This window comes from Meles meles, chromosome 4 (assembly GCF_922984935.1).
Source record: "Meles meles chromosome 4, mMelMel3.1 paternal haplotype, whole genome shotgun sequence".
Classification (NCBI taxonomy): domain Eukaryota; kingdom Metazoa; phylum Chordata; class Mammalia; order Carnivora; family Mustelidae; genus Meles; species Meles meles.
The window spans coordinates 161,934,303-161,961,951 of NC_060069.1; the positions used below are offsets into that span (position 1 = coordinate 161,934,303).

Here is a 27,649-nt window from a genome sequence, read left to right on the forward strand (position 1 = left end):
ATACCCCAAAATGGCCGAGGTTCCCGTCATCACCTCCTCTCCGCACGCCAATGGATCAATGACCTGCTGACAGCTTGACGCAGACCCTTACACCTCCCCTTTGGACTTCCCCAACCGAACCCAATAGCCCTCAAACCCCAGAAGAGGAAGTCACTCTGACTGGTCGGATATACAATCCTCCCTTCGCCTATGAGCCGACCAATAGGAAACAGCTCTGCTTTCCAACTGTATGTAAACCCCTGCCACCTTGTCTTGGGCGACTTCCCCGACTCACCGCCCTCTTTTGCGGAGCCTCGCCCGAGGGTGCCCACAACAAAGATCTGTTCTCGGACCCTCGCTTGTCCTGGCGGTCTCATTTCCATCTAGTTACCGAGAAACCTGACAATACCCAGGACTTGGGACCTTGGACTTTGGACCGCAAGCCCAGTGCTCCTTTGACTATATCACAACTGAGGGTTTCGGCTCCCTGCTGCCTCTCTCTCTCCCTCTTTTTTTAAATGATTTTATTTATTATGAGAGAGAGAGAGAGAAGGGGGAGAGGCAGAGGGAGGGTGAGAGAGAAGGGGGAGAGGCAGAGGGAGGGTGAGAGAGAATCCCAAGCAGACTCCCCAGCCGACATCCCAGCTCGATCTTACAACCCTGAGATCATGACCTGAGTGGAAACCAAGAACTGGACGCTTAACCCAGTGAGCCACCCAGGTGCTGCCACAACTGTCTTCAACACAGAAAAAGAAACTGCCACATGTAGGCAGCCTCTAAGCGGTCCTCGGGGATCCTCTCCTCCGGGAGCTCACGTCTTTGTGTGATCTCCTTCCCCGGGTGTGAGCAGGACCCGTGACTTGCCTCTAAGCCACAGAGTCCAGCAAGGAGCTAAAACGTCACTTCTGGGATTACGCAACGCAAGAATGTGATTTCTGTCGTCCTCGTGGACTCTGGTCCCTGCTGGCTTTAATGAAGCAAGCTTCCAGATCATGAATTCCTGCATAACGAGTTCCAAGTGGAAGGGAACTGAGGGTGACCCCCATGCCAAAAGCCAGCAGGGAGCCGAAACCCTCAGTCCGTCTGCCCACAGGGAAATGAACCCTGAAAATGGAGGCATCCCCAGTGAAGCCTTCAAAGGAGCCCCCAGATCCGGCTGGCACCTGTGAGACCCTGAAGCGGAGGACCCAGGCAAGCCATGCCTGCATTCCTGACAAGCAGAAATTGTGCGGTAATAAATCTGTGTTGTTTGCAGCCGCTAAGTTTGTGATAATTGGTTACAAAGCAACAGATTCCTGATACATCCGGTCTTAGAAACATTCATTCATGCATTCAACAAACAGGAGCTTGCTTGCAGGCACGAGTCAGACACTCAGATGCAACAGTGAATGAAACAGAGTAACATTCTTGCACTTTCTGATTTCTAGTGTTTCCAGGTGTGTGGGTGGGCAGGGAGTGTGTGAGGCAGTTGACATAATGGTAAGTTACATAGTTATACAGTTACATAGGAGGGTTACAGGTAGCTACACAAGTCTGCTGGAAGAAGGCAGGGGGAGGAGGCAGGGAGTAAACCGGGAGTTTTGCAATTTTAAACTTTCGAGAAAGCATTTTGAGAAATACCCCAGGGCGGAAGCCAAGCAGATTATTTTTGGGAAGAGTGCTGCAGGCAGACGGATTAGCCTGTGCAAACACCCTGAGGCTGATGGGCCCCGGAATGAGGGAGGGGCAGGAAGGAGGCGGACTGCACAGCCTGGGTGGGGGAGGGGGAGGGGAGCTGACGTCAGAGGTGCGGAGGGGGTGAGGGTGGGCTGGGGTCCCGTAGACCCCCTTTGGGTAGTGTGAGGACTTTGCTTTCACTCTGAATATGATGGGGAGCTTGACCCAAGGACCGCAGGATCATGACCTGGGCGGAAGGCAGACTTTTAACCAACTGAGTCACCGGGCGTCCCCTTCCCCATCACTGCATCCCATCACTGCTGGTGCCTTCCGGCCTCCCCGCAACCCAGTACAAACCTCAGCCACACTGGCTGCCTTAATAAGCCAAGAGACTTGTCCTTATTTTTAAGTGGTTTTCACGATCATTTTTCTTACCGATTCCTTCAGATCCTAAGCAACTGCTAAGGACAGCTCAAGCCCCGCCCCCGCAGCCTTGACTTCAACCCTCCCCGGGCGCCAGGCACTAAGCACCTTTGTGTCCTATTGGGGTGGATGCTTGCTTTGCACTCTAGACTGTAAGCTCTCCCGGGCAGGTCCAGTCCTACCTGTCTTTTACACCTGGCTGCTGAGCCCGAGACGCGCTCCGTCGGGCTGGCGGCCCCTTGGCAGAGTTCTTTCTACCTGTCCCTGCCTGCGGCTTCTCTCCACCAGCACGCCCCACCTCCTGCAGCCTCCTCACTGCCTCCTGGCACGACGGGCACCTGCCGCCACGTGCACACTTCTATCCACATTTACAGGTGGCTTTCTACTTCCCACACCTAAACAGGGTCCTTGGGAAAAGAGTAACACACTTGGGGGAGGGGGGGGGGAATAGCCAGAACGGCTGATTACCTGCAAGTTTTTGTCTGGGAACCACCTGGTCCTCAACATTAGGGACGAACCTGGGGGTGGAGGCAAAGGGAAGCAAGGAACCCTCCAAGGCCCCACAGCTCATTTTGAATGATTTTTCCTAAGGAGTCCCCCTCAACCCCCAAATGTGTGAGCCTCAGGGCCACAAAAACTGGGGGTGATGACTGATGGTGCTCTCAGTGCTTTGTCTCCGCTTTGTCTCCTTCGACAGCCCCGGGAAAGGAAGAAAGCTTAGCGGATCAAGGCGGGGGTGGGGGTGGGGGCTGGATGCGCAGGTGGGCAGACCAGAACACGGAGCCCGGAGGGCAGGTGGGCGGGGCTTGGGTCTCCTGGGCCTTGTGACCCCACATGACCCAGTCCTCTCCAGGTTCCAGAAGCCCTGCTGATGGCCCTCTTGAGGGAGGGGGAGATGGGGAAGCAGGGATGATGAGATCCAGAGTTGAGGCGCCCTGGCCCCCGTGGCCACCCAGCCGTGCTGGCCTGTCCTTCCACAGGCTCAGGAAGCCCGGCTCCCCGAGTTCTGCCGACTATGTGATCTTACCTGCAGGCTCTGACAACAGCCTGGTTTATAGACATTATGCAACCTTTCATTTTGTCCTCCGTGCGCAGTTTTCAGAAACCGGACTTGACATTTTAGACCTCATTCAAGTATTTGTGGGAACATCGGACAGGTGCTTTGAAAATGTCCAGGAGCTGGATTTCATTTTTGCCACGTCGATGAGGTTCCTAATATTCTAGCTGAAACGGGGATGGGGAGGAAATGCTATTGGAGACCAACGGAAGGAGATCATTACACCAACTGATGCACTCTGAGGCTGATAATCTGAGGCTGGTTTGCAGGGGCTCCGGCCCCCAGCTGTATCTGCTGTGAAGGACAGGAATCTTCCCCCATCCCAAGAAATACTAACATTGGTGACATCAGTATAAATCCGCCCACTTGTAAGGAATCCAGGGGAGAAAGTCATCTCAGTTTACCACGCAGTTGTTCACCAAAAATAGAGGTGGAGAGTCTTACTTTCGGCTCTGGATTTAAGCCAAGATACTGTACAGAAGTTGTATAAAATCCGTATGGAAGTTTAATGTTCCTTTTCTCGCTCAGTGATTTTGAAGAAATTGGGTAATTCAGAGTGATATTTCTCTTTCTTTTCTGAACTGCATCCCTGTGCCCACCGCAGGCATCCCTCCATGGCTTGGCTACTGCTGTATTTCAAAAAGCGTGTGAGACGCGTCTTTAAATCACGTACAATCCAAAATGTTGCTTTGTGTGGATCACAAGTGTGGCATAACTCCTTCTGTTGTTTGTCAGGATTGTTATTTCAAGAACTGAGGGCTAGTCCTTGGAAACATTATGCTTTTTCTCTTAGTTTACAGAAACTCCAAGGGAACTAGAAACTAAAACAAAACCACAAAAACGCAAAAACACAGGCCAGGACCGGGACTCGGGGGAGGAGAGGCCGGGGACAGTCGGGCGGCCTGGGGACAAGCACAGTCACACAGGTCTGTGCCCAGGCCAGCTGTCGCTCGGTTCAGAGTTGTCCTGTCCCTGCCTTCAAATTCCCAGTAACTGCTGAACAAGGGAACGTGCATTTCCGCTTTGCCCTGGGCCCCGCACATTCTGTAGCTGGTGCGCATCCCTGAACTTTTGGGGTCCCCTCCGACTTTTCACCCCGTTAGAGCCCCAGTGGCCTCCCTGGCGCGCGGGCCTCGCTACAAGCTTGTCTGTACAACGCCGTCTACAGAGCAGTTCTGCTGTGGCTCGCGGCGTCGGGGAGCTCAGCCGGATGTCCTCCGAGCCGCTCCAGGCCGGACCCGGCCCAGGCCCCCTGCAGCCGCGGGTCCCATCCTGGCGCGGCTTCTCCCAGGGGCGGCACCGGAGCCGGCCGCGCGGCCCTGCTGCGGGCGGTGCGGAGCCCGCACAGCGATCGCGCGCGGTGGGCACTCGGCCCGGCCCCGGGAAGGCCCGCCCGCCCCTCGGCGCAGGGGACAAGGCCACCGCGGGGCCTGTGGGCGCACTGGCACGGTCCTGGAAAGCCCGCCCCGCAACGCAGACAACTCTCCGCGTCTCTCCAAGGGAGGCCACGTCCCCCGCATGGAGGGCCCGCGTGGGTCTCCCGGGGGACAGCTGTGCGGGAGGCGGAGCGCGGGCGCAGAGGCGAGCCCGCCGCGGTCCCTGGAGCCCTCGCCCGGGGCCGCGGGGGCCGCTGCGCATCCGCCCGGAGGAGGCACACAAAGGGGCGCGCGCGGGCTGCGGGCCCCCGGCGCCGGGCGTCCGAGCGGACGGGATCCCAGGGCAGCCGGGGGGTGGGGGGAAGGGTCCGAGGCCCACCTGCCGCAGGTCGCGCCCGGGGAAGCCCGCGCTCCCCGCCGCGATGGTTCGGCCCGCCCTCCCCGCCGGCCTGCGGCGGATGGTTCCGCCCACCCGAGCCCGCGCCACAAACCCCGCCCCTCCCGAGAACGAGCGGAGGGGGGCGTGGCGCGCCCCGGTCACGCCTCTAGCTGCATAGTCATGAGGCGGCCCTCAAAGCTGGCCGGGCGGGGAGGGGCGGGCCGCTCCTAGCTCCCCGGCGCGCCCTGCTGGGGGCGGGGCTCGGCGCGGGCGCGAGGCGGGGGCGGGGCCGGCCGCCGCCCGCCCCCGCCTCGCTCCCCGCCCCCGGCGCGCAGGCCCCGCCCCGCGCCGCCGCGGCGCAGGGACGGGGCGGGGCCCGGGCCCGGCAGGCCCCGCCCCCCGCCTGAATATTGATGCGCCGCGCGTCGGCGTCGCCCTCCTCCCATTGAGCGAGGCTGTGTCGCGTGGCCCAGCGTCGGCGTGACGGTTGGACGCGGGCGCGGCACTGCGGGTCCCGATTGCTGCAGCCGCTTGTCAGTGTGATGAAGATTGGCACCCAGGTAAGCTGTCACTCAACCGCTCCGCCGCCGCCGCCGCTCCGCCGCCCCGTCCCTATCAATCACGCCGGCCCGCAGGCGCCGCGGCCGCCGCCCCGCCGCCGCCGCTCGGGTCTCCGCGGGCCGCCGCCGCCCGAGAGGGCCGCGCCGGACCCGCCGCCCGGGGCAGGGGGCGGGGAGGGGGCGCGGGTGGGGGAGGGGAGCCGAGGCCGCGGGGAGGGGCGCCGTCCGCCGGGCCGCCGCGGGGGCGCGCCCCGCTTGTTTTTCTGTGTGGGCTCAGGGACGCGGAAATTTCTGGAAGCCGCTGTCGCGCGGGGCCCGCTGTGAGGCGCGCGCTCCTAACCGTCCCTCTCGGAGCGCGGCGCGCGCCCCTGCGCGGGCGGGGGCGCGGGGGGCGCGCGAGGGGCGGGGCCGGGCGGGGGGGGTGCGGGGGCGTGGCCGGGCGGCGGGGGCGCGCGGGCGGCGGCGGCGCGCTCGGAGCCGCGACCGCGGCGGTGCGGGGTGGGGCCGGCGGGGCGGGGGCGGTCGCGGGCCGGGAGCGGGGCCCGGAGCCCGGCCGGGTGCGAGGGGCGGGGGCGCGGGGTCGTCTGGAGCCCCGCTGGCGGCGGGCCTCGGGTGGGGGTGGCGGTGGGGGTGGGGCGGCCGCCGTCCTGCCCGAGGGCGGGCCCGGGTTCCCGGAATTAGCGGGCGCAGGTGTGCGGCCGCGGTGTGTCGTGCGGGAGCGGATGCCGGGAGGCGCGGGGCAGGCGGGGCCGCTCGCCGGCGTCTCGCGTCCGTGCGGAGGGCGCCTGAGTCACGGGACGGGAATCGGGAAAAGTTGCGTCCGCCCTGCGGGGTCCCGGCGGCCGCGGAAGGGCCTCGTGGTGCCCGTGTGCCGAGGCTTGGCCGCTGCGCCGGGTCCCCAGCGGGGCTCGGGGACGGCGTCCCGGGCCCTCGCACGCCCGCAGCCCGGGGCGGAGGCGGCGCGCGCAAGGGCTGCCCGCGCGCTTGGGTGGTAAGAGGAGGTTCCCCGAGAGCCGCTGGGTGTCTCTGCCGGCGCCAGTGCGCCCTCCCCACCCGGGCTGCCGTGAGTTTCTGCTCCTTTCGGACATCTTCCGAGAGAGGAAACACCTAATACGCTTCTGCAGTGCGGCGTGTTGGGTCCATTATGTAAGGCTCCGCATGGGCTGCTGGGGACACGGCGAGGGGGAACGAGGCGACGGGTCGGTGCCCATGTCGGTGCCGCGCGCTCCTGCACTTGTGCGCACGTGGACTCGGGGGTGGCGGACTGACTCCCGGCCTCAGTGTCCTGAGCGTGGCTGGAGCGTGACACGTGGCCACGAAGGTGGAAGGTGTGCGTGCAGGGCAGGAGCTGACCCGGCGCTGCCTTACGCCCAGGTCGGGGGTGCCTCGTGTGTCAGATTTACAGGCGGGAGTTAGAACGGCGAGTTCCGCGGCCGACCCCGAGCTTGGGACGGTCAGTCGTGAGGATTTCGGGTCTGCAGGTGGCGTGGCTGAGGATGGGGCAGACACGCACTGACAGTTCGCGTCCTGTGCTGCGGCTTCAGAGACGGTCTGTGTGTGAGCGGAAGGCGCTGCGGGTGGACAGCGACATTCTAGCTGTAGCTTTCACTTTTGCAGATTGTTGCAAATTGTTAAAGTACTTGAAACCGTTGAGGAGAAAGCCTGACACCACCGGAGGGGTGGACATCCTGTGCCTCGGGGGGGCCTTTTTGTGCTTCACCTAGCCTGGGGGCTCCTCACCCACATGTTTTAGAGAAAATGAGATGGAGGAGAGAGCCCATATGTCATACTGAAATGTAGGTACCGAAATACTGAGCCAGACTGATGCTCTGGCTGCTTGCGGGCCCTTTGTTAGCTCACTTGGTAACAGGTCAAGTTCGGGCTGCGGTGGTTCCTTCTGGAGCGGCGACCAGCCCAAGTGACGGCTGTTTCTGTAGCAACAACGGTGCTTTGTGAAAATATCTGTGGCTTCTCTTGGTGGAGAAGTCACAGGTACTGTGAAAACTCCGGGATTTCATGTCTTCCTTGATGATTGAATGGGCACTGAGTTTCAGCCCCAGGTTCCTGGGAATCAAGAGGTGATGATGTTTCTCACTCACGGTCCCGGAGAGCAGAACTGTCAGTAGGCCTGTGTGTGCACCTCGTTTTCCTCGGGTGGGCAGCGGCGCTGGTGGCCGCGGGGCGGGCGAATGCAGAGCTTAGCAGTCCTCGGTCGTCGTCGGGGTGAAGGAGTGGCTGCAGCCACATGGGGAGGGCCGTCTTGTGCCGAGACCAGATCAGTCCCCGGTGTGTCCTGGACGGTGGGCAGTATAGTGTAGAAGAGCTTCAGTCCGGAAGTTGCTAGAATCAACGTCTGAGAGCGGGAGGCCTGGTCGTTGGGCACAGCCCTGGCTGCACAGGCTGTGAAAGGAACCCACACCTGCCATCCCACCAGCCGCCCCGCCGCTTCAGCTGCTGTTTCTGGAAAGGTCATTCGCAGAAGGCTGTGTGATACCGCAGCAAACGTGCTGTGTGGCTCGAAATCAGTGGCTTGGAAGTGCTGTGGTTCGGGGTGGGGGGCAGTGGCCTTAGTGAGGGGAGGGGGCGAGGGGACGGCAGCTTCATTCTCGCTGGGATTCCTTAGGGAAAAGGTTCTAGGGTGTTCTGAGACTCTTCAGAACAACCGACCTGCCCGATTGCAAGTGTAAGAGTTTGTGAGTAAAACTGAGCCTTCGTTTTCCTGTCTTGAGTCTTCCTCTAAGTGACAGGATGCAGTCCCCTGACAGGTCAGCGACCAGGCCTGCCTCCTCTCCGAGTGGCTCAGCCGCTCAGCGTGGATTGCTGGTGCTCCTGTCTGGGGGAGACCATTTCAGCTTGGGGTGACCACCCGCCACCCCAAAGGTGTGTGTTATTTTGTGTAGTCTCTAGCCGAACGCAGCCCTCCATGTGCTGGTAAGGCTGCTGGGCCCGTTCCCTGGAAATGCTTTTCTCATTTTCCGTCTGTGGCTGGCGCCTACGGGACGGTGAGCTGCTTTCGGCAGGTGGCAGGGAGCAGGCCGACTTCCAGTCTAGAGGTCGAGGGTTACACAGCAAGAAGGAAACCAGGAATCGGGGGGTCCCAGAACCACTAGTGCTGGACTTCGGGGCCCATAGAACTAGCCTGAGCTCTGGCAGGAGGCTGGGCCGCCCTGCTTCGGCTGGGCCATCGCTCTCCACTCTCTGCGTGCTCTGCACACTGGTGACCACAGGGTCTCCCCTCCCCACAGTTTGGGGCCCAGCTCTACCGGCCTGTCCTCTTCCTGTTTCTCAGCAGGCACCCCAGAGAGAGTGACGAGCTCCTTCCCTCCGCTCACCTCCCAGGCTCGACCCCTGGGCCAGGTGCTGCCCTCAGGGAGCGGAGGGCACATGCCTCCCGCACCGCACTGCCACTCTTCTTCCCTGGGGTCTCCCGTAGGTTTGGATCACTGGGAAGGGACCATGGATTGGGAGGTGGTGTGGCGCAGGTTCCCGCCAGAAGCCGCCCCAGATCAGACTTGCAATGATAATGCTTGTCTCAGTACCCGTTGTTTTATGTTGCCTGAAATACAGGATCAAGGTGTGTATTTTTTTTGCATTAACAAATTTAGGAATTTAGCCGTGCATTCTTTAAATTGTGTTTACGTGGACCCACCCCCGCCCCAGAATGTACTTTTTTTTTTCTTTTCTTTTTTTTTGTTTTTTTTTTTTAATTTATTTATTTGACAGAGAGAGAGAAAGAGAGATCACAAGTAGAGCAGCAGGCAGAGAGAGAGAGGGAAGCAGGCTCCCCGCGGAGCAGAGAGCCCGATGGGGGGCCCGATCCCAGGACCCTGAGACCATGACCTGAGCCGAAGGCAGCGGCTTAACCCACTGAGCCACCCAGGCGCCCCCCAGAATGTACTTTAGCAGAATTTATGCCGCGTAAATGCAGACACTTCTGTGATACTGCGGGGCCAGGGGTGCGCACCTGCGGGAGTGTTGACGTTGGGGCCAGATGCTTCAGTGTGGCGGGGGCGTTCTGGGCGTTGTGGGATGGCAGCGGCAGTCCAGGTTGCTACCCCCGAGGCCAGACATGTCTTCAGATGTTGCCAGACCTCCCCTGGGGACAGAGTCAGCCCCGGCTGAGAACATTTCCCAAAATGTACTGTGCGGAACCCAAGTTTAACGGGATACGTATCCATTTTTACATGTTGGTTATTTTAGTTATTTTGTGCCTTTTTTTTTTAAAAAGATTATTTATTTATTTGACACAGAGAGAGATCACAAGTAGGCAGAGAGACAGGCAGAGAGAGAGGGGAAGCCGGCTCCTGGCCGAGCAGAGAGCCCGATGTAGGGCTCGATCCCAGGACGCTGGGATCAGGACGTGAGCAGAAGGCAGAGGCTTAACCAGCTGAGCCAGCCAGGCGCCCCATTTTGGGCTGTATTTTTAGTCGGCATTATCATGTATGTTTCCGTGTACTTACATAACCCACGTGCTTCTCACTGAAAAAGAAGGTATCAACGATCTCCACATAATTTTGTGATTTTTTTTCCCCCTGTATTGCTTTATGGCATGTCTGATGTCACAGAACCTTTTGAGCATTTAGGTTTGGATATTTCCTTGCTTTTTCCCGTCATTCTCTGGCCTACCACGGCTAGTGCTGGGCAGATCACAGGGGATGTGGGTAAGAGGGCTGGTGCTCCTGGGTTCCTTTTGACGGCACTCTGTCCCCGAGCACATGGTGCCCTGGGAGGAAGGATTGTCGTGTGGAAGGGCCCTTGCTTCGAAAAGTTGGGGTTCTTATTTTTTCCTAAAACCATTCCTTTACGCTTTATAACAAGTCCATCACGAAAGTTTTGAATGTCAGTTTTTAATGATGCCGATGATAGTCGGCGTCTGCGAAGCAAGGGTTTGCGGTCATTTAAAATTCTACCAGCAATGACCTAAGGCCTTCCAGGTCAGAATTTCTTTTTCTTTTTCTTTTTCTTTTTTTTTTCAGATTTTATTTATTTATTTGACAGAGAGAGCTCACAAGTAGGCAGAGAGGCAGGCAGAGAGAGAGGGGGAAGCAGGCTCCCTGCTGAGCAGAGAGCCCGATGCGGGGCTCGATCCCAGGACCCTGAGATCATGACCTGAGCCGAAGGCAGAGGCTTAACCCACTGAGCCACCCAGGCGCCCCCCCAGGTCAGAATTTCTGAAACAGATTCTGATGCCATGAAATCACCTTCGTTGTTAGAATTTTGCTGTGACTTGAGTGGACATGTGGGCATTTAACTTGGGAATGCTTCCCCCCCCCACCCTGTACAGTTTGTTTTAACAGGATTTAGTATCTGATTTTGAGTGTTATTTATTTATTTGTCAGAGAGAGAGAGCATGCCAGCACAGGCAGACAGAGAGGCAGGCAGAGACAGAGAGAGGAGCGGCCTTCCTGCTGAGCAAGGAGCCCGATGTGGGACTCGATCCCAGGACGCTGGGATCATGACCCGAGCCGAAGGCAGCCGCTTAACCAACTGAGCCCCCCATGCATCCCATAAAGTGATTTCTTGACGAATGTTTTCCTTAATACGACTTGTTGACCGAACGCCTCCCGGGGCTGGGGGACGTGAAGCCGGGTTGGAGGGTGGCCGGCAGGTGACTGTGCTCGAGGCCCCGGGCACTGATGACTTCCCACACTCAAAATGAAAACTCCTTTAACAGCAATGACAGTTTCTGGAAAGGTGTCTGGGAAAAGATCTCTCTCTTTTTTTTCTTTCCAAATGCAGAGTTTTGACAATTTTCTTGGATTCCTTGACAGCTTTCTTAAGCTTTATTAATAAACAGGTTTAGTTTGAGAAAGGATCCTCGGATAAATGTTTTTTGGGGAATGCTAGTAACCGAAACAAAAAAAGAAAAAGAGGGAGAGACGTAGTGTGCCAAGGTCTCAGGCCCGCGGCTGTAGTTGGCGGTGTGACCGAGAGCCCGTAAGCTTGAAATTCCCCTCGGATGTCTGGCATTTCTCTGTCAGGGGAACTGATCGCGCTTGTTAGTAAAATAAAGCCGCCTTGGAGAGCCACTGTGGAGCGGCGGGGCTGGGGGAGTAAAGGCCTTTGCTCCTAGTCTGGCAGCGAGGGAGGGATGGTGCCTGGCTGCTCCTCCCTCCTCGGGCGTGTTTGCAGACTCACTGAAAAATGAAAGGACTCGATGTCACCGACTGAGCAACTTTGAGATGGGTTAAAAATAGAAGAGTTCAGTTTCTAAAGTATCACGTGTCTCTTTGGACAGCTCTGCCTTCAGGCCAGGGGTGGGAAGCCATCGGGCTGTGGGCCCCTCTCCTCTGGCCCTGGGGCCGCCTGGTCTACTATTGAAAAGGTCACAGAAGCAGGAAAGCACAATCTAGGGAGGACAGTAGGCAGCTTGCAAAGCCTGGAAGGTTCCTGTCTGGCCCTTTACAGAAAAGCTCACCGACCTCCACTCCGCGCAGCTGAAATGCCGGAGGTCAGTCCGATCTGAATGGATAAGGTTGCATAAGTGTGTTGGGGGAAACACGAGTGAGGAGAGGGAGGAAGTAGGATAGTTTCCCTTCTTAGTCCTGCCGGGACCAGCCTGTGGCGAGAGCTCCTGCGCCAGAATTAGACTTGCCAAGGCCTCCCTGTGACTACGGGCTGGAAGCTGACTCTGTGCCCAGTCGTTCTTCTCTTTTGTTGGCATCTGAGCCCTGGGGAACCTTGCTTTGCTGATGAAGTCAGCAAATAGGGTCGAATTCTCTCATGGGTGCCGCCTCCTGGCCCAGAAGGCATTCCGGGACCCCGGATGCTGCTGGGAAAGCAAGGAGGGTTCCTTGGTCATGGGCCGGTCCTGTGGGTGGCGGTCCCGGCGTTGGCCGGGCTCTGCGCTTGGGAGCGCTGGGTGTGAGGGCCCGTGGGCCCCGGGCAGGGCTCCGAAGTCCGGGCCAGGGGACTGGGGGGCTGGACTGGGGGTGCCCTCACTGGTCTTTTCGTTCTTCAGGGCTTGTTTTTTCTTTCTAGAATCCTCCCCTGCCCCAACTTTTTTGCTTGTTTTCAAATCTCTTTCAGCATTTCTTGTGTAAAAGGAGTAAAAAAGGCGCTGATAATCTTCAGCTCTCCTCCGACAGCTGTTTTCTCCTAGATGTTTGGACAAGTCTGGAAGGGTTCGTTTCTCTGTTTCAATTTTCATGTCCGCCCAGTATATCCTAAGAAGGTGACCTGTAACTTTTAAATTTTAAAAATTTCTCTATCACTATGTCTCTTGTTTCCCCCATTTTTTTCAAAGACGATTTTATGTGACTCGATCTCCAAGTGGATAATTTAATTAACTGAATTTGCGTGCAGTGGAAAAGCTTACGGAGTATCTCTGCCTCCAAAGCTCAAAGGAACGTTTCTTTAATGTCTTTGCTTCACATAATAAATAATGTTGAAAGCAACAATGGTAGTGCAAATAAAACATTTAAATGTTCTCTCATTTTGGTTATATTCTTGATAGGGTGTCATTACAATTATCTGAAATCCGTCTAGACTAGTCAGAATAATTGCGTGTTCCAAATAGTTACTGTAACGTGCTTTGCTGTGTTTGATGTGGTTCCTCATTGAAAGGAGACATCCTGGTACTGTACTGTGAGTCCACAGACAACTAAATGTGTGTGTGTGTGTGTGTACAGCCGGTTTATACAGGTTGCATGGCATTAATTGGGAAGGAAGCTTTACAGCGAAGAGAAACCCACAGATAATAAAGTTTACCCTGTGAATGCCCCGAAACGCATTTTAAGGGGTTAGAAAATGTCCGAAAGTGATCCTAGATGTGTTTGCCGTTCCAGCCTTGTGTTGGCTGGAACACTGGGCCTCTAAGGACAAAATGTCACAGTCCCTGCGGCGAAGGAGGACAAGTTCAAGTGTGGAAGTACAGTGAACCCTAGTGTAGGTGTCGCGGATGCGGTGAGGACTGTCAGAGCCCTGGGCTGGGGTGTTGCTGTGAGCATCGAGCTGAGGTGCTGTGAGGGCGAGCAGTGGAAGACGGGAGCGGGGCTGTGCAGTTCCCAGACCGCCAGAGGGAAATGCGGCCGCGGAGAACTTCATTTCGGCGAAAGGGTGTCAAGAAGAAAGAAGAGGGGTGCCTGGCTGGCCCAGTTGGTGGGACATGTGACTCTTGATCTGGGAGTTGTAAGTTCGAGCCCCACGTTGGGTGTGGAGCTTACGTAAAAACTTCGAAAAGGAGAAGACGAGAGCAAGGAGGGGTCTTAAAAGCGAACAACGCATACAAGATGGCCTGAGTCCGCGCAGAGTAAGCGCAGTGCAGATAACTACAATCACGTAAAAGGTTCAAGTCTCCCGGGTGATGATGCCTCCGGATTTAGAAGAGCGAAATCTAGTAAATGCTGTTGATGTGTGATTACATCGAGAGCACAAGAGGTAGGCAGCTAATCACTGTCAGTCCCAACAAGAAGAAAGCAGGTTTAGTCACGTTACGCTGGACCCAACCAGACTCCGCTTACGGAGCGCTGGGGGACTGCGCCACGTTGCTCGAAGGTACGACTCATCATCAGAAATGAATGTCACAGAAACACCTGCCAGACACAGAAGTTTCCAGTTGTACATGTGAAAGGGAGGACTCTTAACGTGGCTCTTTGCAAGCTGCAAAGTAGACCAAAGGGAAGAAAGGATGTGTGTTGGGGGGGGGGGGTAGTTCCTAGCCCGACCCTGTTGGCATTTGGGGCCAGATCATTCTCTGTGAGGGAGCCGTCCCGTGTATTGCCCATTACTGAGCAGCGCCCCAGTCCCTACTCACTAGACACCAGTTGCTACCTGTCTCCCTAACTGTGATAGCCAGCAGGGTTTCTGGACGTTTCCACATGTCCTCGGGGAGTCAAATCACCCCCAGTTGAGAGCCACTGATCTCAAGGATTTAAATAATGTGGCCGTAGATACATATAGGAATTTGTACCCAACAAACCTAAAATACAGATTCTCTTCATTTACATGAATCATTGAACAAAACTGGCCGCCTATAGACCACAAGAGAAAACCCCAGTTTCACCCAAAAAGTAAGTCCTATGGGCCAGATTCTCAGACCATAATGCACCCTAGTTAGAACCCAAGAGTGAAGGGATAGCTAAAAATAACTCCCTGAAAATGTTAAGACCCCTTTCATTGTATCTCTTAGATTGAAAGAGGAGATCAAAAACTATTTTCAGAATGTATAAGTGAATGGCAGAGGGCTGCGTACCGCAGTCATAGAATCAGGCAGAAACAGTTCTCGGGAGAAAGAAAATGTATAACCTAAAGGGTTTAGAGCGCAAGAGAAGGAAATGCATTCAGCTTTCAACTCAAGAAACCAGGAGAACAAGTCAAAGAAAATAGAGGCAAATCTGTTTTTGCTTTTTACAAATCGGATTAAGAAGAAATGAGAGCACAACATTTACAAGAAGGATATAACTGTACATATGAGGATTTTTATTTTTTAAAGATTTTATTTATTTATTTGATAGATCACAAGTAGGCAGAGAGGCAGGCAGAGAGAGAGGAGGAACCAGGCTCCCTGCGGAGCAGAGAGCCCAATGCGGGGCTCGATCCCAGGACCCTGGGATCATGACCTGAGCTGAAGGCAGAGGCTTTAGCCCACTGAGCCCCCCAGGCGCCCCGATGAGGATTTTTTTTTGAATCTTTTTTTTTTTTTTAAGATTTTATTTATTTACTTGAGAGAGAGACAGTGAGAGAGAGCATGAGAGGGGAGAAGGTCAGAGTGAGAAGCTGACTCCTCTTGGATCTGGGACCCTGATGTGGGTCTCGATCCCAGGATTCCAGGATCATGACCTGAGCCGAAGGCAGTTGCTTAACCAACTGAGCCACCAGGCGCCCCGGATGAGGATTTTTAAATAGGAATACCACACGTGCAGTTTGATGGCAACAAATCGGAAGCCTTCTAGATGGTTTATGAGGAAGTCATAAATGACTAGCATTGACCTTGGAGGTGGAAAACCTGTACAGACCACCACCTTTAGATGAAATTGAGAAGGTTGTCAGGGATTTATCTGTTTAAATAGACGCTAGAAACCATTGTGTGAGTTAGATCAAACTTTGTATAAAGTGTAGCGACCATTAAATAAAAATTTGTATGTCATGTTACATGGTCAAGGTTTTCAGGGTAAAGAAAAGATACAGAAATATGAAATCAAAGTGGTAGGTAAATACCCTGTAATCCCAAATTTGCATTGTAGATAATAGTGTTAACTCGTTTTGGGAAAAATTTAATGAGAAAACACTTCCTGTGTCCCCTGAAAAGCCTAGGAACAGTGACCAACCAGTAGCAGTGAGCAACGGTGCTACCTAGACTGTGGTCGGTGCATATCATTTCCCACTGAAAGAACTCTGAGCCCCTTGGGTGAATGGCAAAGTCAGAGTTTGATGTAGAAAATGAACAAGATGATCACGGAGTAGCTCGTTTTACCTGAAAGCAAGAAAGTTATTGAGAATTAGTAGGGTGTGTTAAAGGCTCTCATCGGTAACTAAAGGGGCTTGCATTGGCCAAACATGGGATAATTTGGAACATCAAAAAATACAGGCATTTATATGAAACTCTGTTTGTTTTTTTTTTTTAGTTTTTTAAAAATTTATTTACTTGACAGAGATCACAAGTAGGCAGAGAGGCAGGCAGAGAGAGAGGAGGAGGCAGGTTCCCTGCTGAGCAGAGAGCCTGATACAGGGCTCGATCCCAGGACCCTGAGATGGTGACCCGAGCTGAAGGCAGAGGCTTTAATCCACTGAGCCACCCAGGCGCCCCCCTCTCCGCCCCAGCCCTTTCTAAAAAAATTCCTTGCGTGGTATTCTGTTGTAGAGCGAGCACGTGTTTTCAAAGCGTTTGGCACAAAGGACAAGTTTTCCATTTAGAGTGGTTGTACCAATTATATCAGACATTGTGGTTTTACCCAGTTTCGTTAGAAGGACCGCAAATCCATATGTCTTTGAGAGACGCCTGCGGGGCTCTGTTGGTGAAGCCTCTGCCTTCGGCTCAGGTCATGATCCTGGTGTCCTGGGATCGGTTCTGTGTGGGGCTCTCTGCTCAATGGGGAGCCTGCTTCCCCCTCTGCCTGCCACTCCCCCGCTGGTGTGCTCTTGCTCTCAAATAAATAAATAAAATCTGTTAAAAAAAAATAATAATAATCCATGGGGCTCCTGGATGGCTCAGTGGGTTAAAACCTCTGCCTTTGACTCAGGTCATGATCTCAGGGTCCTAGGATCGAGCCCCGCATCAGGCTCTCTGTTCAGCAGGGAGCCCGCTTCCTCCTCTCTCTCTCTGCCTGCCTTTCTGCCTCCTTGTGGTCTCTGTCTGTCAAATGAATAAATAAAATCTTTAAAAAATAATCCATGTGCAGGAGCGCCTGGGTGGCTCAGTGGGTTAAGCCGCTGCCTTCGGCTCAGGTCATGATCTCGGGGTCCTGGGATCGAGTCCCGCGTCAGGCTCTCTGCTCAGCAGGGAGCCTGCTTCTCTCTCTCTCTCTGCCTGCCTCTCTGCCTACTTGTGATCTCTGTCTGTCAAATAAATAAATAAAATCTTTAAAAAAAAAATAATCCATGTGCTTTTGAACAAAATTCTGACTTCCCCCCAGTATTTATTATGAACATTTGGAGACAAAAAGATTGAAAGAGTAAGACGGAGACCCCCTACCAGCTAGATTCAACGGTCGTTGACTCTGGCCACTCGTTGTTTGGCTGTGTGTGTGCCTGTGGACCATTTGGGTTTTTTTTTTGTTGTTGTTTGTTTGTTTTTTTTAAAGATTCTATTTGTTTATTTGACAGAGAGAGATCACAAGTAGGCAGAGAGGCAGGCAGAGAGAGAGGAGGAAGCAGGCTCCCTGCTGAGCAGAGAGCCCGATGCGGGGCTCGACCCCAGGACTCTGAGATCATGACCTGAGCCGAAGGCAGCGGCTTAATCCACTGAGCCACCCAGGCGCCCCGCCTGTGGACCATTTGAAGTACGTTCTGGGGGTTGTGACCACAGCCCGAAGCATCGCAGCCATCACTCCTCAAAACAGAGGTATTGGGCGCCTGGGTGGCTCAGTGGGTTAAGCCGCTGCCTTCGGCTCAGGTCATGATCTCAGGGTCCTGGGATCGAGTCCCGCATCGGGCTCTCTGCTCTGCAGGGAGCCTGCTTCCTCCTCTCTCTCTGCCTGCCTCTCTGCCTACTTGTGCTCTCTCTCTGTCAAATAAATAAAATCTTTAAAAAAAAAACAAACAGGTATTTTGTACAAGTGAGAAGCGCTGCTGCGTGGGTAGCAGCCCTCGGTCTCTCCCATCACCCCTGCCCGCTGCGTGCACCTCCCCCGGGGCCCCTGCACTGCGTCCGGCAGCTTTTGCACTGTGCTCATTTGGTGGCTCCTTCTTTGCCCCGCTTGAACCCAGAACAGACCCTCACCTTCTTTCTAATCCTGCAAGCGTGAAAAGTTAAGAAACTTCTTGCTTTGAATTTCACTCTTACAGGGAAGTTGCAAAAATCGTACAAAGACTTCCCATCTGCCTTCACCGGTGTTAACATTTTGCCGAGTCTGTGCCCCCCACCCCCGTGCCTCACTGTGTGTGCGCGCATGCGTGCACAACCATACACACGCACGTGTGCCTGCAGACTCGAGAGGGAGCCCGTTATAGACACGAGGCCCCTGGAACGTCAGTGTGCGTTTCAAAGCAAGGATACCGTCTTTAACCATAGCACAGTGATCAAAACCAGGAGGGTAACTGGCAAGATACCCTTCTCCACTGGATGTAAATGTTGCCCGTTGTCTCAATAGGGAGCTTTAAAGCAGGAAGGAAGTAACAGTTTGGGGGCCCAGGACCCAGTTCAGGATCACACCTACTTACCTGTCACTTCCCTTTCTGGAGAGGTCCGCCCACCCTCTCACGCGGGCGCTTGGGAAGCTTGCTGGCGGGTTCCTGTGTAGGCTGTGGTTTGTGGGGACAGCCTCTGGACTGGGCAGGGCTACATGGTGGTGTCAGGTGTCATCTGTCCTTTCTTGGCGGGCGGGGGGGGCTGTGATGTTCTGTCTCATTGCCGATGATGGGACTTTTCACCGTCTGGTCAGGAGGTTTTCTCTTTGGGGTGAGGCTCTTGGTTTCCCCTGTAAGTAATAGTTTCCGTGGTGTATCCGGAGACCCTGGGCGTCTCCTCCTTCTCACGGCCTGCATTGGCCCTGTGGTGGTTCTTGCCTGAAGAAGTGATTACTGTGCCCGTGATGATCGGACGGTACCCTCCTGTACGCGCTGGTCGGGACGCTGCGATCACTCAGAGCTTTCCGTCCCCCCACTTGCTTATTTGTGTACGTGAGTCTATCAGAATGGACTCAACCGATGCTTTTCTTTTCCTTGTTTTTATTTTCAACCACCCAGTGCTCATCACAGCAGATGCACCCCCTAATCCCCATCCCGTCTCCCCCGTATTGTTACCCGTACTGTTACCCACCTCCCCTCTGATGACCATCAGTTTGTTCTCGAGAGTTAAGAGTCTGTTTCCTGGTTTGTCTCTCCCTATCTCTCTTTCCCTTTGCTTGTTGTTTCTTAAATTCCGCATATAAGTGAAATTATGAAATCCTGCGGTATTCGTCTTCCTCTGACTGACTTATTTCACTTAGCCTGAGACCCTCTAGCCCCATCCGTATTGTTGCAAATGGCAAGATTTCATTCCTTGTTATGGCTGAGTGGTAGTCCCTTACACACACACGCACACACACACCCCAAGCATGTTCTTTCCCCATTCGTCAGTCAGTGGACGCTTCGGCTGCTTCCATATCTCGACTCTGTAGATACTGCTGCTGTGAACGTAGGGGTGCATGCGTCCCTTTAAATTGGTGGTTTTTTAAACATTTTTTGTTTTACTTTTTTAAAAATTTAACTTCAGTTAAATTGAAGAAGAAGTTGCTGTGGTCAAGGTCAAAAAGGTTGCTGTCTGTGTTCTCTAGGATTTTGAAGGTTTCCTATCTCACATTTAGGTCTTTTTTTTTTTTTAAAGATTTTTTTTTAAAGATTTTATTTATTTATTTGACAGAGATCACAAGTAGAGAGACAGGCAGAGAGAGAGGAGGAAGCAGGCTTCCCGCTGAGCAGAGAGCCCCATGCGGGGCTCAATCCTAGGATCCTGAGATCATGACCTGAGCCAAAGACAGAGGCTTTAACCCACTGAGCCACCCAGGAGCCCCTACATTTAGATTTTTATCCATTTTGAGTCTATTTTCGTGTGTGGTGTAAAGAAATGGTCCAGTTTCATTCCTCTGCATGTGGGTGTCCAATTTTCCCAACACCATTTGTTGAAGAGACTGTCTTTTTGCCTATGGATATTCTTTTCTGCTTCATCAAAAATTAGTTGACCATAGAGTTAATGGTCCATTCCTGGGCTCTATACTCTGTTCCATCTATCTATGCGTCCGTTTTTGTGCCAGTACCATACTGTCTTGATGGTGACAGGTTTGTAGTGGAGCTTGAAGTCCGGAATTGTGATGCCACCAGCTTGGCTTTTCTTTGTCAACATTCCTCTGGCTATTCAGGGTCTTTTTGGTTCCATATAAATTTTAGGATTATTTGGTTCCAGCTCTGTGAAGAAATGCTGATGGTGCTTTGATAGGGATTACACTGAATGTGTAGCTTGCTCTAGGGTAGCAGAGACATTTTAACAATATTTATCCTTCCAGTCCATGAGCATGGAGAGCTTTTCCATCTCCTTGTGTCTTCCTCAACTTCTTTCAGAAGTGGTTTTAGTTTGCAGGGTACAGATCCTTCCTTTCCCTTTTTGGTTAGGTTTATTCCTAGGTATCTTATGGGTTTGGGTGCAGTTATAGATGGGATTGACTCCTTCATTTCTTTTTCTTCTCATTGTTAGCTTGTACAAATGCAGCTGATTTCTCTGCATTGATTCTGTATCCTGCCACTTTGCTGAATTTTTCTGAATTCTGGCAGTTTTGTGCTGGAGTCTTTTGGGTTTTCCACATAGCATATCATGTCATCTGCAAAGAGTGAGAGTTTGACTTCTTTGCTGATTCAGATGTCGAACCACCCTTGCAGTTCAGGAATAAATCCCACTTGGTCCTGGTGAATCATCCTTTTGATGTACTGTTGGATCCTATTGGTTAGTATCTTGGTGAGAATTTTTGCATCTGTGTTCATCAGGGATATTGGTCTGTAATTCTTCTTTCTGGTGGGGTCTTTGTCTGGTTTTGGGATCAAGGTAATGCTGGCCTCATAGTATGAGTTTGGAAGTTTTCTTTCCATTTCTGTTTTTTTTTTTTTTTTTTTTTTGAAACACCTTCAGAAGAACAGGTATTGATACTTCTTTAAATGTTTTGTAGAATTCCCTTGGGAAGCCACCCAGCCCTGGAGTCGTGTTTATTGGGAGTTTTTTTTTTTTTTTAAAGATTTATTTATTTGACAGACAGAGATCACAAGTAGGCAGAGAGGCAGGCAGAGAGAGAGAGAGAGAGAGAGAGAGAGAGGAGGAAGCAGGCTCCCAGCCAAGCAGAGAGCCCGATGCGGGGCTCGATCCCAGGACCCTGGGATCATGACCTGAGCTGAAGGCAGAGGCTTTAACCCACTGAGCCACCCAGGTGCCCCTATTGGGAGATTGTTGATGACTGCTTCAATTTCTTGATGAATATGGGTCTGTTTGCATTTTCTCTTTCTTCCTCTCCTATTCTGAATGACAGTTGTGGTAGTTTATATGTTTCTAGGAATGCATCCATTTCTTCCAGATTGTCGAATTTGCTGGTGTATAGTTGCTCATAATATGTTCTTATAATTGTTTGTATTTCTTTGGTGTTGGTTGTGATCTCTCCTCTTTCATGCATGATTTTATTTATTTGGGCCCTTTCTCATTTCTTTTTGATGAGTCTGGCCAGGGGTTTATCATCTTATTAATTCTTTCAAAGAACCAGCTCCTACTTGACCTGTTCTGTTCTTTTGGTTTCTATTTCATTGATTTCTGCTCTAATCTTTATTATTTCTCTTTTCCCGCTGGATTTAGGCTTTATTTGCTGTTCGTTCTCCAGCACCTTTAGGTGTAAGGTTAGGTTGTGTACTTAAGACTTTTCTTGTTTCTCGAGAAAGGCTTGTCTTGCTATTTATTTCCCTCTTAGGACGGCCTTTGCTGCATCCCAAAGATTTTGAACAGTTTTGTTTTCATTTTCACTTGTTTCCATGAATTAAAAAAAAATTCTTCCTTAATTTCCTGGTTGACCCATTCATTCTTTAGTAAGTGCTCTTTAACTTCCACGTATTTGTGTTCCTTCCAAATTCCTTCCAAATTACCGCTTGTGATTAGGTTCAAGTTTTAAACTGTTCTGGTCTGAAAATATGCAAGGAATAATCCCAGTCTTTTGGTACCAGTTGAGACCTGATTTGTGACCCAGTAGGTGATCTATTCTGGAGAATGTTCCATGTGCATTCGAGAAGAATATGTATTCTGTTGCTTTAGGATGGAATGCTCTAAGTATATCTGTGAAGTCCATCTGGTCCAGTGTGTCATTCAAAGCCCTTGTTTCCTTGTTGACCTGCTTAGATGATCTGTCCATTGCCATGAGGGGGTTGCTGAAGTCCGCTTATTATTGTATTATTACCAGTGTGTTTCTTTAATTTTGTTATTAATTGGTTTATATAATTGGCTGCTCCAATATTCGGGGCATAAATATTTACAATTGTTAGATCTTCTTGTTGGATAGACCCTTTTATTATGACGTAGTTGTCCTTCCTCATCTCTTATTACAGTCTTGATTTAAAATCTGGTTTGTCTGATATGAGGATCGGTACCCCAGCTTTCTTTTGATGTCCATTAGCATGAAAAATGGTTTTCCACCCTCTCACTTTTAATCTGGAGGCATCTTTGCAGATAGTGTATTGATGGGTCTTGTTTTTTTTTTTTTTTTATCCAAACTGATACACTGTGTCCTTTGATTGGAGCATTTAGTCCATTTACATTCAGGGTAATTATTGAAAGATATGAACTTAATGTCATTGTATTACCTGCAAAGTCACTGTTTCTGTATATTGTCTCTGTTCCTTTCTGGTCTTTGTTACTTTGGGGCTCTCTCTTTGCTCAAAGGATCCCCTTTAATATTTCCTGCAGATCTGGTTTAATGATCACAAATTCTTTTAGTTTCTGTTTGTCTTAGAAGCTCTCTATCTCTCCTTCTATTCTGAATGTCATCCTAGCTGGACAAAGAATTCTTGGATGCATCTTTTTCTCATTTAGCACCCTGAATATATCATGCCTGTCCTTTCTGTCCCGCCAGGTCTCGTGGACCGGTCTGCTGCCAACCTTATGTTTCTAGCCATGTAGGTTAAGAACCTCTTGTCCTGAGCTGCTTTCAGGATTTTCTCTTTGTTTCTGAAATTTGCGAGCTTCACTATTATATGTGGAGGTGTTGCCCTATTTTTATTGGTTTTGAGGGGGGTTCTCTGTGCCTCCTGGACTTGAATGCCTGTTTCCTTCCCCAGATTAGGGACATTTTCAGCTATAATTTGTTCAAATAACCCTTCTGTCCCACTCTCTCCCTCTTCCTCTGGGACCCCAATTGTTCTAATCTTTTTTCACTTTATGGAATCGCTGCTCTTTTGAATGCTTCCCTTGTGATTCAGTAGTTGTTTCTCTCTCTTTTTCTCAGCTTCCTTATTCTCCATCATTTTGTCTTCTAGATCACTGACTGTCTTTTGCCTCATTTGTCCCAGCAGAGTCTGGGACAAATTTTTTTAATTTTTTATCACATCTCATTAACAACCTTTTTTATTTTGACCTGATTAGATTTTAGTTCTTTTACTTCTCCAGTAAGGGATTCTCTAGTGTCTTCTATGTGTTTTCACACATAGAAGTGTTTTCAAGCCCAGCTAGTATCTTTATAATCGTTGTTCTGAATTCTAGCTCTGACAGTCTACTAATATCCATATTGGCTAAATCTTTGGCAGTGAGTACTGCCTCTTTTTCTATATATATATATGTAAAATTGAATACAACGAAAGGAAGCCAGAAATGGAAAACATATATGAAGTGTAAATGTAAAATTGAAAATGAAAAAGACTTAAAAAAATTGACAATATAAGAAAATAGCTGAAACGGAAATGAAGTATAAAACTGAAAGACTAAAGAATCACAAGAAAAAAACCACAAATGCCATATACGGTTTTCCCCAAGAGCCGGAGTCTTGCAGTTTTGGACGATCGGTAAACTTGCTGTCAGCCTAAAGTTCGGCTGATCTTCTGGGAGAGGTGCCTGTCGCGCTGATTCTCAGGTGGCTTTGGCCCAGCAGAGTTGCACCCCACTTGCAGGAGGCCTGGCTCGGTGTACGTGGCTCCAGGACCACGTGGGGGATGAAAACAGTGGCGCCCCAATGTCCAGCCCTGGAGGAGAAATTCGCCCCCCACTCTTCGTGAGCCCCCGCGGGAAAGCAGCCAGTCATTCTTTACTCCCTGTGTTTACCGAGCCTGTGGCCGAAAGTTTTTATCTCAGGTGCATGACCCTGTCTGGACTTTCCAAACTTTGCAGACTCCTGTGGCGTGCCCCCATGCTGCTCCTCTGAGGGCAGGGCGGGAGGGGGCTGTCAGCCCAGATCTGCTGCTTTCTGGGTCCCTGCTCAGAGAACAGGGACCCGACCCCACAGCGGTTTTCGGTTTGTGGCAAGACTGAGCAGAAAGCTGGTGCCTCGGGTCGCTGATTGCAGTCAACTTCCTCCTCCAATGCCTGGGAACCCTGCCACCCTTGGGCATCCCCATTCTTCCTGTGACTCTAGGGACCCTGAGATCACACTGTCCCACCTGGGATTCCGGCCTGCTTGGCCCCATGAGCGCCTTTCAGGCAGACGTCTAAAAGCTCTGATTTTGTCTTCACTGCATATAACACTCTCCAGTAGCTGCTTACAAAGGCTCCCTCCACCTGTGTTTATCTTCCTCTGCATCACCTCGGATTTCGTCTCTGCACCTCCTACCGTGCAGAAAGTGGTCACTTTTCTATTTGCAGAGTTGCAGCGGTTCTAAGATCTCGCGTTGATTCTGCAGGTGTTCACAATGATCTCATAACTGTCTCGCCAAATTCCAGGGACCGGACAAAATTAGCATCCCCTACTCCTCCTCCATCTTACCTCCTCTTGAATTAGTGTTTTTGTAGTTTTAGGGTAAATACCCAGTAATGCGCTTGCTGGGTCGTAGGGTAGCTCTATTTTTAACTCTCCGAGGACCCTCCGTGCTGTTTCCCAGAGCAACTGCCCCACTTTGTGTTCCCACCAACAGCGCACGAGGGCTCCCCTTTCTCCACATCCTCGCCGGCACCTGTTGTTTCTTGTGTAATTTTAGCCGTTCTGACTGGTGTGAGATGGTGTCTCATTGAGGTTTTGATGTGCATTTCCCCGATGATGAGTGTATCTGTTGGCCCTCTGGATGTCTTCTTTGGAGAAATGTCTTTTCGTGTCTTCCCATTTTTTAACTGGATTGTTCGGTTTTTGGTGTTGAGTTTTATAAGTTCTTTAACTATTTTAGATCATAACCCTTTTTCAGATATGGCATTTGCAGATATCTTCTCCCATTCCATAGGTTGCCTTTTGGTTTTATTGCTTGTTTCTTTTGCTATGAAGAAGGTTTTTTTTCTTCTTCTTTTTTTAAAATGAAATCCCAATAGTTTATTTTTGCTTTTGTTTCCCTTGCCTCAAGAGATAGATCTAAAAATCTAAAAACATGTTGTTATGCTTGATGTCACAGAAATTACTGCCTGTGCTCTCTTCTAGGGTTTTTATGGTTTCAGGTCTCACATTTAGGTCTTTAACTTGTTTTGAATTTATTTTGGTGTGTGGCGTAGGAAAGTGGTCCAGTTTCATTCTTTTGCATGTAGCTGACCAGTTTTCCTAATGCCATTTGTTGAAGAGACGGTCTTTTTTCCATGGGGTGTTTTCTCCTGGTTGGTTGAAGATTAATTGACCGTAGAGTTGTGGGTCCATTTCTGGGCTTCCTATTCGTTCTGTTGAACTGTGTGTCTATTTCGTGCCAGTACCATACTGTCCTGAAGACTACAGCTTTGTAATGGAGCTCGAAGTCTGGAGTTGTGATGCCGCCAGCGTGGCTTTTCTTTTTCAAGATTACTTTGGCCATGTGGGGTGTTTTGTGCTTCCATACAGATTTTAGGCTTGTTTGTTCTAGTTCTGTGAAAAATGCTGGTGGTATTTGATAGGGATTTCACTCGGGGTGTAGATTGCTTTGGATGGTATGGACATTTTTTTAAAGGATTTTATTCATTTGACACAGAGTGAGGACAAGCCAGGGGAGCGGCAGGAAGAGGGGGAGGGGAGAAGCAGATTCCCTGCTGAGCAGCGAGCCTGATGCAGGGCTCGATCCCAGGACCCTGGGATCATGACCCGAGCCGAAGGCAGATGCCTAACCGACTGAGCCACCCAGGGGCCTCCCCTTTTCTGCAGTATGCTTTTTAACTCCGAGTCACTGGATTGTTGCAGGACGCTTTTGGTAGGTGTCCTTGCCAAGGGGTCTCGTCCATCAGGTGCACTTGTGACTTCGTGCCTCAGTCATGGGGAGCCTCTTCCTTTCACGGGGATGAAAAAGGCTTTCAGTGTCGAACGCAGGCCACTGCTGACACGTGTGGGGAGTGACTCCGTGGGCGCGGTGCTGCCTCGTCTCCCACGGGCCTTGCTTTGTGGTTGAGCGTCGCATCTATTCTCGAAGGGTGGGTTGAGCAGGAGGTGGGGTGTGCCCGGGAGAGGACCCCGCACACGCAGCACCCGCTCGTTCTCTGCAGTTGCTGCTGTTTGGACTTGGCGTAACTGAAAGCCACTGTAAGCTCTGGACACCGACAGCCGAGTAGACGAGGACTTCTTCTGACGCAGGCGTTTCTGGGCCGGCATGACTTTGATCTAGAACTGTCTGCTGTAGAGTGAGGTTCCACGTTGGGCCGGGTCCTGGGAGATGGACGTCAGCGGCGGGGAGAGAGGCAGCTCCGGGCTTGGCTCGCCGGCCCGCACGGCCCCAGAAGGCATGTGTCTTCCTTCCTTCCTTGGTTCGTCTATTCTTTAAATGCGCGTCTTCTAAAATACTTTCTTCTCCGCTTTGAGCAGTGTCAGACTTTCAGACAGCTGATGGCAGGAAACCTCCGTTTCCATTGTGCAGCGCTGAGATAGTGAGGCCCTGGCCGCCCGGGGCCTTCCTGGCCGAGCGTCCAGGCCTGGCCCGCCTGCCCTGGATGGCGGCGCTCGCAGCCCCCTGCGCTCGTGGGGGGGTGACCTAGAACGTGTGGAGGCGGCCCCAGCACAGGTGCACCAGCCCGAGGTCTGTGCGGCCAAGAAGTGAAGCCGTGAGCGCGGGCAGCTGTCCCCGCCGGCCGCTGCAGGTGTCGCCCAGAGAGGCGGCCCTGCTGGTCACTGACGGCTGGTGCGCATGCGGGGGGGGGGGGCTTGGGTGCTCCCCCAGAGCCCCGCCGTGCTCGCAGGGCAGCTGGCGCTGGCGCTGGGAGCCGGGGGCTGCCCTGGGATTGACTGAGACCCAGCCTGGCCTTGAGAGTTTGTGTGCCTGCGGCCACCGAAGGGACCATAACCGAGATCGGAGAAGGCTGAGCGCGGCCCATTGATGCGGGCGCCAGGATGGGCAGAGCTGGGTGAGCCAGGCGTCCAGACCACGCTGTCGTCTGTCCACGGTGGGCTCTGTACGTCGTGATCGGAGACGGTACTGGTCGTCGGGGCCATGGCAGGACAGGGGCCTTGGCCCTGAAGGAACGTGCAGTGTGCAGAGAAACCACGAGGCCCGTGGCACTGAGCTGGACGTGAGGCCCCGGGAGAGAGGTGCGCGCCAGGTGTGGGCAAGCCGCTGGGCAGACTCTGGGGAGGCCGTGTAGGTGATGAGGTGTATTTGCCAGCTGGCCAGGCCCAGAGAAGTCCAGAGTGTTCCAGCCAAAGTCCCGGGCTGGGGCGTGCCGGGCCGGGGGAGGAATAGCGTGGCGCCCTCTGCCTGCTGGCACAGCTCCCGGGGGGACAGGGCTGGCCGGGGTGCTGCCGCCCATGGACTTGACCTGCGGTGGGGTTTTCAGCAGATTTGCGCTTCCGAATGGTGGACAGTGGAGAGGAGGAGGGGGAGACCAGAGGTTCCTATGAGCCCCTGCTGTGATCAGGGTTGTGGGAGGGGGGAATGCTGGTTGGAGTCACTGCCCTGGGGTGGAGGGGAAGGCAAGATGCTGGCGGGAGGCGCCACCTTTGGGTCAACGCAAAGACCACTGGGAGGCGCCCGGTGACAGGTTTGCCTC

The 27,649-nt window shown here is 52.5% G+C and overlaps 1 protein-coding gene across 3 annotated transcripts in view; it reads left to right on the top strand.

The window, feature by feature from the left end:
* The first annotated feature begins 5,324 nt into the window (after positions 1-5,324).
* PKNOX1 (PBX/knotted 1 homeobox 1) overlaps positions 5,325-27,649 on the top strand; it is a 53,467-nt gene continuing 31,142 nt past the window's right edge. For 2 of the 3 annotated variants that reach the window (XM_046001576.1, XM_046001578.1), the window contains exon 1: positions 5,325-5,430. The gene's annotated coding sequence lies outside the window, so the exon portion shown is untranslated. Of the gene's footprint in view, positions 5,431-25,696; positions 27,192-27,649 lie in introns of those variants that run through there. The other variant, XM_046001577.1, reaches the window with a different exon arrangement.